The sequence below is a fragment of the Phaethon aethereus genome, assembly GCF_964289735.1.
Source record: "Phaethon aethereus genome assembly, chromosome: 19".
Lineage (NCBI taxonomy): Eukaryota > Metazoa > Chordata > Aves > Phaethontiformes > Phaethontidae > Phaethon > Phaethon aethereus.
Window position 1 is genome coordinate 12,740,004 of NC_138595.1, and position 10,925 is coordinate 12,750,928.

The following is a 10,925-nucleotide window of genomic DNA, read 5'->3' on the forward strand; positions in this document are numbered from 1 at the left end:
AAAGGCACAGGAATTCAGGAGCGTAAAATGGAAATGGTATATTTCCATGTAGGCAAAGTCAGGTCCCCACAAAATTAGGGCTTTTCAGGAAAGAATAGCCTGCAGAGGATTAACAGGCTGACCCATCCTCATGTAGCGCCGTTAAGCCTGCCTGGGCTCTGCAGGCATCACTGCCACTGCCTGCATGGAGCCCCCGCGGAGCCCGGGCAGGGAGTGGGTGCCCAACAGCCAGCAGTTGGGGCTTCCTTTCCTCCTAGTGCACAGCCTGCTCTCAGGCCCCCTGTTGCACAGATTATGCCAACCCAGGAGTCTAGAGAGGAGTTTTCGGAGTCGTCCCCATCTCACCTCAACTCCACCCTGCCTTTCTAACCAGGAGGTGTCCAACAAAAGGCTCAGGAGCCTGAGCAGAACTTTGGCAGCGTCAAGCTACCCAACTGAAAAGCTGCCCCCCCCCCAAAAGCTTCCCTCTCCTCAGGCATGGTTCCTGCCTGGGGTCTCACTGTCCCCGTGACACACGGAGGTGCCTGCACAGCTCTGGGTACCTCTGGCAGCACTGGCCTGGGCGCCCCACAGTGCCCTGGCTGAGCGAGCCCCTCCTCTCTTCCCCCTGGGAAAATCCCCTCCCCAGCAGGGCTGTGCAGCCATAGCAGGAAACACTGATAGAGACTGGGACGTGCACGGGCCGCAAAGAGCAGCGCTGCAGCCGAGCTGGTACAGCAAAGCCTTGGGAGAGGGCTGCCCTTGGAGCAGGACTGAATCTCCTGCCCTCCTTCCTGCCCTGGCCTTTTGCTGCCCTGCCAAAGCTCACCTACTGCCAAGTGCAGATTTCACAGCCGCCAAGGAAAGACCCACAGTGTCAGACGCAGTGGTTTGCAGATGGGGCTTTACTGAACAGACAGAAGCACTGGTGTCAACCGCCTGCCCGGCCGGACCGGTGCTCGATATGCTGGAGGAAGCTCTTGCTGGACATCTCTCTTGGGAGCCTTCTGTGCCTGAGAGGCTCTCCTGGCACTCGCTGATGTGGACTTGCTCCCAGAGCTGACGAGTTGAATACAAAGCTCTGTTAGTCTTGTATGCACAGAGAGGTGCAGAACAACACTACAAGTCTAGACAGCACACTTGTGGTGCGATCTGCTTCTGTTTGGAGACAGCAGGCCCATGGTTCTTGTAACGCAATCCCAGCCTGCTGCTCTCTGCATGCCTCGAGGGCTGTCAGGAACAGACCCTCTTTGCCCAGGGGCTGCGGGGAGTCAAAGGAAGGAAGAGCTCTGCCAGGCAGAGGCAAACACGGGGTGTGTTTGGAGATCCTTACCTGAGGAACTCCTCCTCACCACCACGGCAATGGGCTCTTCCCTCCACCTTCTTGAGGAGGCGGGTTGCTGCTCCTCGCAAAGCCCAGTGGGTCCCTGGGGAAAGGCTCCTACCACAGCGAGGACAAAGTCTCGCATCTCCACTGAGACCCTCCTGCCTCTCCCCTCTCCCAACCGCCCCCACCCCCATGGTCCCATTCAACCCCGCAGCCCCGCCCAGTGCCGGCTGTGCTTGGGGCTGCAGAGAGGCACCTGGCATCGGGGACTTACCCCTGCCATTCCCATGGCAGGAGAAAGGAGAGGATGCTGTCCGTGTCCAGCCCCACGGCTCTGGGATTTGCTTCCCCCACCCACAGCTGGATTACCAGCCGCCAGCTGGCCCAGCTCTGGCCTGAAGCTGGCCCACACGCACCTTTTCAGAGGTGAGGGCTCCGAAAGGCAAAGACTCAACTCGTCCTCTGGGCCCTCCTCATTCTCCACAGATGGCTCTTTTCTGCCCTCTCCCCACACCTCTGGAGAGCCGTGAATGCAGGAGCCCTGCACAGAGAGAGAGGGGTGAGCACAAGAGATGTCGCTGGGCATCAGCGAAGGTGCCTCGAGCTGGTATAGCCCCACACAGGACAGTCAGCCCCCGTGGTCCCAGGGCTTAGGGACCTTCCCACCATGGCATTTCAGGACAGAAACGCTCTTCTCCTAGCTGTTTTTCACTGCCTGCACTACCTGGGCCTCCCATGGCTCTCGCTCTTCTTTCCAAGCCTTTGGGGGAGCCACTTTTGCCCTTGCCTTCTGCTGGCACTTCTTGCGCAAGGAGTCCCAGAGCTTGCGTCCTTCCTCCTCCGTGCACAAGCGGGGCTGTTCCTGCAGGGGACAGGGCAATGCAGCCACCGGCAGTGTTAGTCTCCCTGGTGGAGGGCTGGGGGGATTTTAGCTCTTCCCCTCCCTCCTACCCCTTCTCTTCAGCCTCTCTGTCAACCCTGCTTTGCTCGCAGTCCTCACAGACAGCAGAGCCTTTCTGCAGTGGCCCCTCCTGAGCCAAGTGACCATGGGGCTGAAAGCAAGCCAGCTGCTGGCTATCCCACACAAGCCTGGCAGTGCTGTCGCCATTACAAACACCACCAAATGAAGTCTTTGGGTGTTTCTGGAGATGACAGAAATGAAGGCTGTCTTCTAAATGAACAGAACAACCTGCTGCCTCTCCAGAAAGCCTCAGGAGAAGTGCTTCAGCCTTCAGCTAAGCACACGGTGAGGGGTCTTGTAAGATGTGACATCTGTATAACTGTGCTTTTCTACAGGTGGATACCACACAGTCCCTCCAGGAGCCCATGCCACGTACCGGTCCTGCCCTCGCAGGGGGGGCAGGTTGGGGTCCAGCTTCCCACAGCTGTTGACTGTTGCCTGCCTTTTTCCCCAACTGACGCCACTGCAGCACTGCCAGCTCGCTGCAGACACACAGTGGGAGGGGGTGGTGTGAGCACAGGGAGACCGCTCTGCAGCCGGGGCTCCCAAGCTGGGCACCTGCTGCGGCGGCAGGATGCAGCTCTGCCGAGAGGCTGGGGCTGGGAAAAGCGCCTCTCTCCCCTGGTGCTGCAGGGAGCGGGAGGAAGGGCACTACGGGAGAGGAAGTGCTGCCTGTGTCCGGAGAGATTTACCACTTGAGCTTGTCCCGCAGATCCATCTGGTCATCCCTCTGCCCCCCGCGCTTGCGGACGACCTGCCCCAGGATGCATGTCACCACCTCGCGCAGGGCCTGCTCTGTCCGCGGGGAAAGGCTCCTGCAACAGCAAGGACAAAGTCTCTCTGACCCTTCAGCTGTGACCCTCCTGCCTTTTCCTGCACCCAGCCCCACACATACGTGGCCCCATTCGGCCTCACAGCCCCTAACGCAGCTCATTGCCATGGCTGGAGGAATCCTCAAGTGCTCTACGCTCTATATGCTCTATGCAGCCCCACGGCTCAGGGGGTGGCTTCTTTGAGGCACCACCGCCCCACTGCCCCAGGCCTTGGCTGGAGATGGTGCACTCTTACCGCTTAGTGGGGACAGTGTCGTCCTTGTGGACTGTGGGTGGCTCTTCTCTGGCCTCTTCCCACTCCTCCATCATTGTCTCCAGGAGGTCGGGGCTGGATTCACATGGCTCCGCACTAGTTGAGGGGCTGACTGATGATTGCTCAGAGGAACTGGGTTCCTGCACAGGAAGAGACTCTCAAACAACAGCCCCACACCCGGAGGTGCTGCTTCCCAGCATGCAGGCCCGCAGACCACTTCTGGCAGGGACCCTAGTTGGATGGGGAAAACCAGGAGAAGGACCTCGGCATGCCCTTGGGGTGACGCCGGAGTGTCACCAGGGTTTCACTACAACTCTCTGTCACCCCTCTTGCTCAGGAAAGGCAGCAGTCACCCTCCAAGCTCTGCTGCAGCAACGCTGCAGTGACAGCTTGGGTGCTAGAGGTACCTTGCAACCGCAGCCCCTCTGAAGGAGAAAGTGCTATTTTTTTCAGGAATTCAAAGTACCTGTCTCCTCTGCGTCTCCTTTTGGCCCTTAGCTTTTGCTTTGGGCGTCTCCCTTTCTCTCTTCAACTTCGCTTTGGTCGCTGGCGGGGTTTGCCGTTTACTTTTTCTCTCTTCCGCCAGCTTGGTTTTCTTCTTTTCCTCTTCACCCAAGTGTTTCCGGATGTGTTCTGGAAGTTCCTCCTTCCTCTTCGAGTGCTTATTCTGGAGGGTGACCAGAGTGCCCTGCATGAGTGAATGAAGACATAAGCTGTCTTCATTCCCACCCTCCTTTCTGCCCCTTCTCTTCTGCCTTTCCGTCCACACTGGTTTGCTCCCAGGTTCCTGCAGGCTCCACCCAAAGAGCTTCTCTGTAATGACCACGGAGCTAAGTGACCACCAGGCTAAAACCCCCCTGGCAGCTGGCTCTCCCAAACAAGCCTTGCAGTCACGTGTCCGACAGAAACTTCCGCAAGTAAGGTCTTTGGGTGTGTTTCATGAGGCTAACGGAAGTGAAAAGTGTATTCTCAAATGACAGCGTAACCCGCCTCTCTTCAAGTGAGTCCCAAAGCAACTAGTCAGCGGTCCCGTGAACGCACAGTGAAGAACCTTGTCAGAATTGGCATGCATGGAGTGACACCTCCGTACAGTCCACTATGACACGCTCACTACAGCAGCCCGTGTCAGGTACCTTTTCTCTCCTCTCAATAGTTCTGGCAATGAAGTCTACTGTTCTGGGTTCAGCCAGAGGAATTAGTTTGTCTTTCTCCTCCTTTTCCTTCAAGCAGCTCCCCTGGATGGCTGGTAGGTGCCTGCAAAGACACAACAGGATGCATTGGCAGGAGTGCCGGAGGAGCTGGTTCTGCATCTTCTGCTTCCAAGCGGCGCACCTGCTTCTGCAGCAGAATGCGCTCTGCTTGCGTCCTGAGATCAAGTCCACAGAGACAGAGAAGACGCCAGGCTGTCAGACTCAGATGTGCCCAACAGCCCCACTAAAACTCAGGATGCCCACGTCTAGGCCCTCTCTGGCTGGAGCAACAACAGGAACAGGGTCCTGTTACCCGGAGACACTGCTATGCCTCCAGGTCAATGGTCTGAAACACAGAGTGCTTTACGGGCTGTACGAGCAGGTTGGGTGCTGGGGCTGCAGTGTCAAAAGCAGGAGGACACGACCCTGTGAGAAAAGCAATCCTGCCACTGAGCTCTCTTTGCCCCTTCTTTCTCTTGTGCAGGCCATAAGACAGGCATAGAAGGGGCCTCTGGTTAATCAGAGGAACCATCTGCAGTGACTTAACTGCAGAACGCTGTTTACAGCCAGCAGACAGGTTGGTGTCATTTCAATCTGAAGGGAAAGTCTAAAAGAGCTTCTGCTCCTGGAATGAGCATTTGCAGTTAGTTACTCCACAGATCTACACACCAGGAGCAAAGAAAGAAAAAGTGCGACCAGCAGAGTCTCCCAAGAAGCTGCAAGACGCTTGTCATGCATCAAGAAACCAGTAGTTAGTGGGACGTGGCATAAGTGCACTTAGAGTTGGTCTAGCCTCTGTGTCCAGGAGAAAGATCTCACTCCCACAGAGACGAGAGCACGGGGTCACCCTCATCCATTTATGCAAGTGTCTGTTTGGGTATTACAAAAACTGGGGTGTTCCATGGGCTAGTGGAAGGCTCTGTATGACCTCGTTGTAGTTCGCGGTCGACTAGCTCAAGAAGAGCGTCCATTCGAGGCTTTGACAGGGGCCACTGCTCGAGACTCTGGGTCGGACGATTTCCACGTCAGTCTAATTGGTGGGAGTGGGTATGCGGCAGTGGCCCTTATGGTAAATTTGTCACCCTGGCTTTTATAGGGTTAGGGCGTCCCTTCCCAACAGGGGTGGGACTCCTGACATGACATATGGAAAGAGGGCAATGGTTTTCTCCGGCCCTTTTTCAGTGTGAAGCATAATTGCTACTAATTGAACACTCTTTTGAGCTCGGGTTAATCCCCCGACTCCGCCCACCATGGGGGCGTCTTCCAATTTCCAATGTGGGGGCCAGTTCGTCTCAGGGATAACTGTAACATCTGCTCCAGTATCAATTAAAAAGGGGACACTAATGGTGGTGTCATTTAAGGTATTATAGAGGGAACAGGTCCCCCACACCACTGGCGGGTTATCACACTTTACTGCCAGGGCCACCCTGGGGTCTCGCCCGCAGAGGGTGGTCCTTGCTGTCCCTGAGGTAGGGACAGGTTTGACTGGATCGTTGGTTGAACCGTAAAGTTGGTCGCTTCTCGAGGGGGTAGCGGGTTCGGGAGCGCTTCGCCCCACCTGGGGTTGGCGTAGTTGGGCCGCCTGGTGTCCCAAGTGGGAGAGGGCTGTGCGCGGCCCAGGCGTCCTCTCCCCTTCCCGTTTCCCTGAGTTTTAGATCTACATTCTTTAGCAAAATGTCCTTTCTTTCCGCAGGCCCAACACGGTCCTCTGGGTCGGTTCTGGCACGGGGGAAGCGCTGTTGGTGCAACCCCCGACCGAGGGCAGTTTGCTACAACGTGGCCCGCCTGGCCACATTTAAAACATGTCATCACATTAGCTATTGCGGCACGAACAGCCACCTGGATCGGGGCTAGATGCTCTTCCTTCGTGACATGCTTAATCATGTCCGCAATGCTTGACCCCACTGGCAGTGACCGTAGGATTTCCTTGGTTGTCGAATTGCACTGCTGACGTAAGCAATCTGCAACAACCGGGCCCTTCGCATCCGCGGGCAGGGTCGAGGAGTCGACCGCTGCCTGGAGGCGATCCACGAATTGCGTAAAGCTCTCATTTTCATTTTGTTTTATTGTGGACCATGGCGATGGCTTGACAATAACTCTAGAGGCTGTGCGAATAGCTTCTCTGGCTGCACGAGTAGTTGTCATTACTTCATGAGCCCGCAGGCCCTGGGCCTGCGCCTGGGGGGTAATCATTGTTGGATCTGTGCCCATCAGCCGCTGCAGGCTGGAGCCATGTAGCGGGTGATCCGGCCCGGTTATTCGGGCTAGTTGTTTCGCACAGTTGTCCTCCCATTCTTGTTTAAAAAGAATCATCCCTGCCCCGTCGAAGATCAATCTACAAGTTTGTTTTATATCGATCGGGAGCATATCGTCTCCCCCAAAGACACCATCTATGAGGGTAGAGACCATGGCAGAATTAAGCCCTTTATCCGCAATTGCCTTAACAATCGCTTGTATATCTTTAGGGTTTATTGGTGAGTGGACCCTCTGTCCCCCATCTGTCACCCGGACCGGGAACGCTAGCGCGGCCGATGGGGCCCAGTCGGCACACGCAATCTTTATTTTCCTCCAGTCCGTGAGAGGGATTTCTCCCCTTCGCGGTTCCGCTTTAATTTGGATGGGAATATTTTGGCTCTTGATTTTATTTATCTCTGTTTCCTCCTTCTCTGAGTTTGAATCGGTTGTGAGGCACTCGTCCCACCTAGTGTCCGATCTGGAGTCGGAACTCGACTGACTGGTTACTTCCGGTTTGCAGTACCTCTTTGTTGGGCTCCGGCCCCGCCCACTTCCCTTGCGGGCGGGCCGTTCCCGCCCTCTTGGCTCGCCCCACCCGCTTCCCTTGCGGGCGGGCCGTTCTTGCCCTCCTGGCTCGTCCCGCCCACTTCCCTTGCGGGCGGGCCGTTCCCGCCCTCCTGGCTCGTCCCGCCCGCTTCCCTTGCGGGCGGGCCGTTCCCGCCCTCTCGATTCGTCCCGCCCTCTGCTCGGCGGGGTGTTTGTCTTATCAGCGCATTTTTTCGGATGGCCGCTCTGATTGGCTTTCCGCCCTTCGCTCGCGCTCTCCTCCCCTTCCCCGTCACCCTCATCACCTCTCTTTTTCTCGTTCTCCTCCCCTTCCCGGTCACTCTCATCACCTCTCTTTTTCTCGTTCTCCTCCCCTTCCCGGTCACCCTCATCACCTCTCTTTTTCTCGTTCTCCTCCCCTTCCCGGTCACTCTCATCACCTTTCTTTTTCATGTTCTCGTCCTCTTCACGTTTGTGTGCGCTTGTTAACGCTAACGCTTCCTCCCTGTTCCCACTAAGGGCATCCTCGCCCCGCCCTTTGCCTTCTTGCTCGGCGCCATCTTGGGGCGTATAGGGCGGTGGTGTAGCCCAGACTTCCTCAGCCTCTGATTTCTCGGCGGCGCCCCTGGCCTCCTCGGCTAGCTTACCCCAGAGAATTTAGCTCGTTTCTGTCCGTCCGTAAGCGGATCGGGGTTCGGGAATTGAGGGGACGTGTCGCCCTTTTGCAGATCTTTAGGCTGACTAGAATCGTCATCGTCTGGGGGGTGCAAAGTCTGCGTGGCTGCCCCGACCCCAACTTCGGGGTGACCAACAAACAGTTCTTTGCCGCCCTCCAGGTGTCCTGTTCTTGTATGGCCTTCTGCAGGGCTTGTACGACTTTCCCCCACGACTTAAGGTTTTTCCCACGACCCGAGGACATTGTCTCTTCGGCTAACGCTTTAGTGCATTTATCCCACACTTCAGGGTGGAGAATATCCACCAGCTGGGCAATGACCCCAATTTGCAAAAGTCTCGCAACTGCGAGAGTAAAATCTTTGGGTTTACAATCAATACCCCACTGCTTATGTAACTGTGATACGACCTTCACAAGGGCTTCCATCCTCCTTGTTGGTCCGGGAGCGTCCTCCCCGCCGGGCTGGTCCTGCCGCTCCCGCCGCCGTTCACCCGTCCAGGCGACGATTCCCGGGTTTCAGCACCACTTGTTGCCTTCGCAGGCGTGGCGACCTGGTTCAGGAACGGCACGGCGACCAACCCCAGGCCGCTCGGGCCATCAGCTCGCTGACACCAATGTGGTAGACGGCAAATGGCGTTTATTAGTTTGTGACACGGCGGTATATAGCTTAGGTTTATAACCTCACTTCCGTCTGCTTGCATCATAAATTAAACGCTATTGGCTTTCAGGAGAGGGGCCCTAACTTTCCGTACAGCGCGATATCTTCCGGCCGCCAGACCCTAGCTATCTATAGGCGAGGCATAGCAGCACACTGCCCACGCTCTGTCCCCTGCCCCACCAGCCCCGGCACACACAGCGCTGCCCCTTACTCACCGTTGCAGATCTCAGCCAGCCTCTCCTCGGTCCCTCAGGTGCCTCCTGGCAAGCCCTAGGCACAGCGCTCCGTCAGACCTCCCGCTCCCCAGCTCAGCTCCCAGCAGCTCAGCTCCCGGCCCTGCCGGCTTGGCTGCACACCCTCCTCCCCCTTCAGCAGGGGGACCCCAGGGAAGGACTGTACCCGAGGCAGGGTGGGACTGAGCAAGGCTGCCACCAAGCCCACCTGCATGGGCAGGGCTGGGAGAGGGAGGCAGAGAGCCCCTGGCTGCCCAGGCCCTGCCCGGGGCAGTCGAGGCTCTGGCAGCCACAGGGCTGCCCCTTGCTGCCGGTGCAGCAGCTGGGACTGGGGCCAGGCTGCCAAAAGGGGGACCCCGGGGGCTGTGGCTCACCAATGAACCTCACTGCCGCCTCTCGCAAGGTGACCTGAGCATCCTTCAAGTACGGCAGGCTCTGACTCAAGTATTCTTCAGCTCTGCTCCTGTCCCGCACCAGCTGGAGAGAGCATAAGGGCATGGGGCTGGCACAGACCCTCCCCAGTTGGCTGAACCCCCTATCCCCGTTCCACCGCAGGCCATTCCCGACTCCCAGCCAGCAGCGCTGTGGGGCTGAGCTTCAGAGACAGCCGCAGGCAGAGTGAGGTCTGGAGGCCCTGAGAGCTCTCTGCCCCACTGCCTGGGCCCAGCTGGGCTAGGGTCTCCTTCAACATCCTGAGGGCGGGGAGGGGAGGGGAGAGGGGCCTGGAGAAGAGCCCCCGGGGGCTCTGTGCTGAGAGCAGGGAAGGAGGGTGCAGCTCCCGTCGGCAGGCTCCAGGCCGGAGCAGGGCCGGTGAGGCACAGGGGGCAGCCCTCGTCCAGCCCGGGCCCGGGGCTTGGGGGTCGTCCTCACCAAGCACTCCCCAACTCTGCCTGTCTGCTGTGCCTGCGTGCGGTGCTTGAGCTGTTTCCACTTCAGCAGCTTTGCAGCAGCAAGGAGGGCTTTCTGAGAGGCCTGCAGAGGGGGACAGGGCTTGGCGGGATTGTGGCCAAGGACTGCGGGACAGGGACCGGGGCTCAAAGCTCTGGCCTTCAAGCACCTGCAGGGACAGTGGGAAGCCTCGAGGGACGCTCGTGTCCAGGCCTTGGTGGCCATGGGCTGCTGCTGAGCCCTGCTGGGGGGCTGGTGTGGGAAATGTTTGCGCCAGCTTCTCCGCCCCTCCTTGCGCCGGGTGTGCTAGGACCCTTCCTCTGGGGTGCGCTGGAGGAGGGCTGAATGGGAGGAGGCGGCATGGGAGGGGGCCCCACCTCCCTGTCCTCCTCTGCAGCAGGAGGCACAGAGGGAGGAGGAAGGCCATGGTGGGACCGGTGCGGAGAAAGAGGGGAGCTCTGCCCTGTCCTCAGACACTCCCTGAGCAAGGGTGTTAGTGTGGCTGATGTGAGGGGAGATGCTTTGGAGTCAGGTTCTGCACACAGGAGCGGTGGCTGAATGGTCCTGGGCCCATGAAAAGCCACCCAAGAGGTTTCCATCAGGCGGTGCCTGTGCCAGCCCCCCAGCATTCACCACCAGCCACACCAGCCGCACCAGTGCAGAGCTCCCCAGCGACGGGCTGAGGCTGGCCCTCGGCAGTGCCTCCGGGGTACACATTGCCGCCTCAGCCCCCCGCCATGGTGCCTGGTGACAACATCCGGTCCTGCCTGGCAGCGCTGCTGGGGCAGGCCTCGCGCATCTGAGAGCAGCTCTTGTCCTGCAGGTGCTTTGCACGGGGGCTGGGCTGAGCCCCAGCACGGGAGGGTTGGGTCGCCCGGAGGCATCAACCTGCCAGGGAGAAGCGGTGCTGGGCTGCAGAGTCCAGAAGCCACCCCCACAAAAGCCCAGGGGCATGAGGAGGGGAAGAGGCCTGCCCAAGTGCTGCCACGGGGCTGGGCTGATGGGCAGTTGTCCTTGCAGAGGGCCCATCAGTGGGGCTCCGGCTCCCACAGCAGCCTTACGTCATCAAAGAGTGGCAGGAGCTTCTCCACCAGCTGCAGAGAATGACCTCTTCGTATGACCCAGCTCGTTTCTGAAGACAAGCAGGGC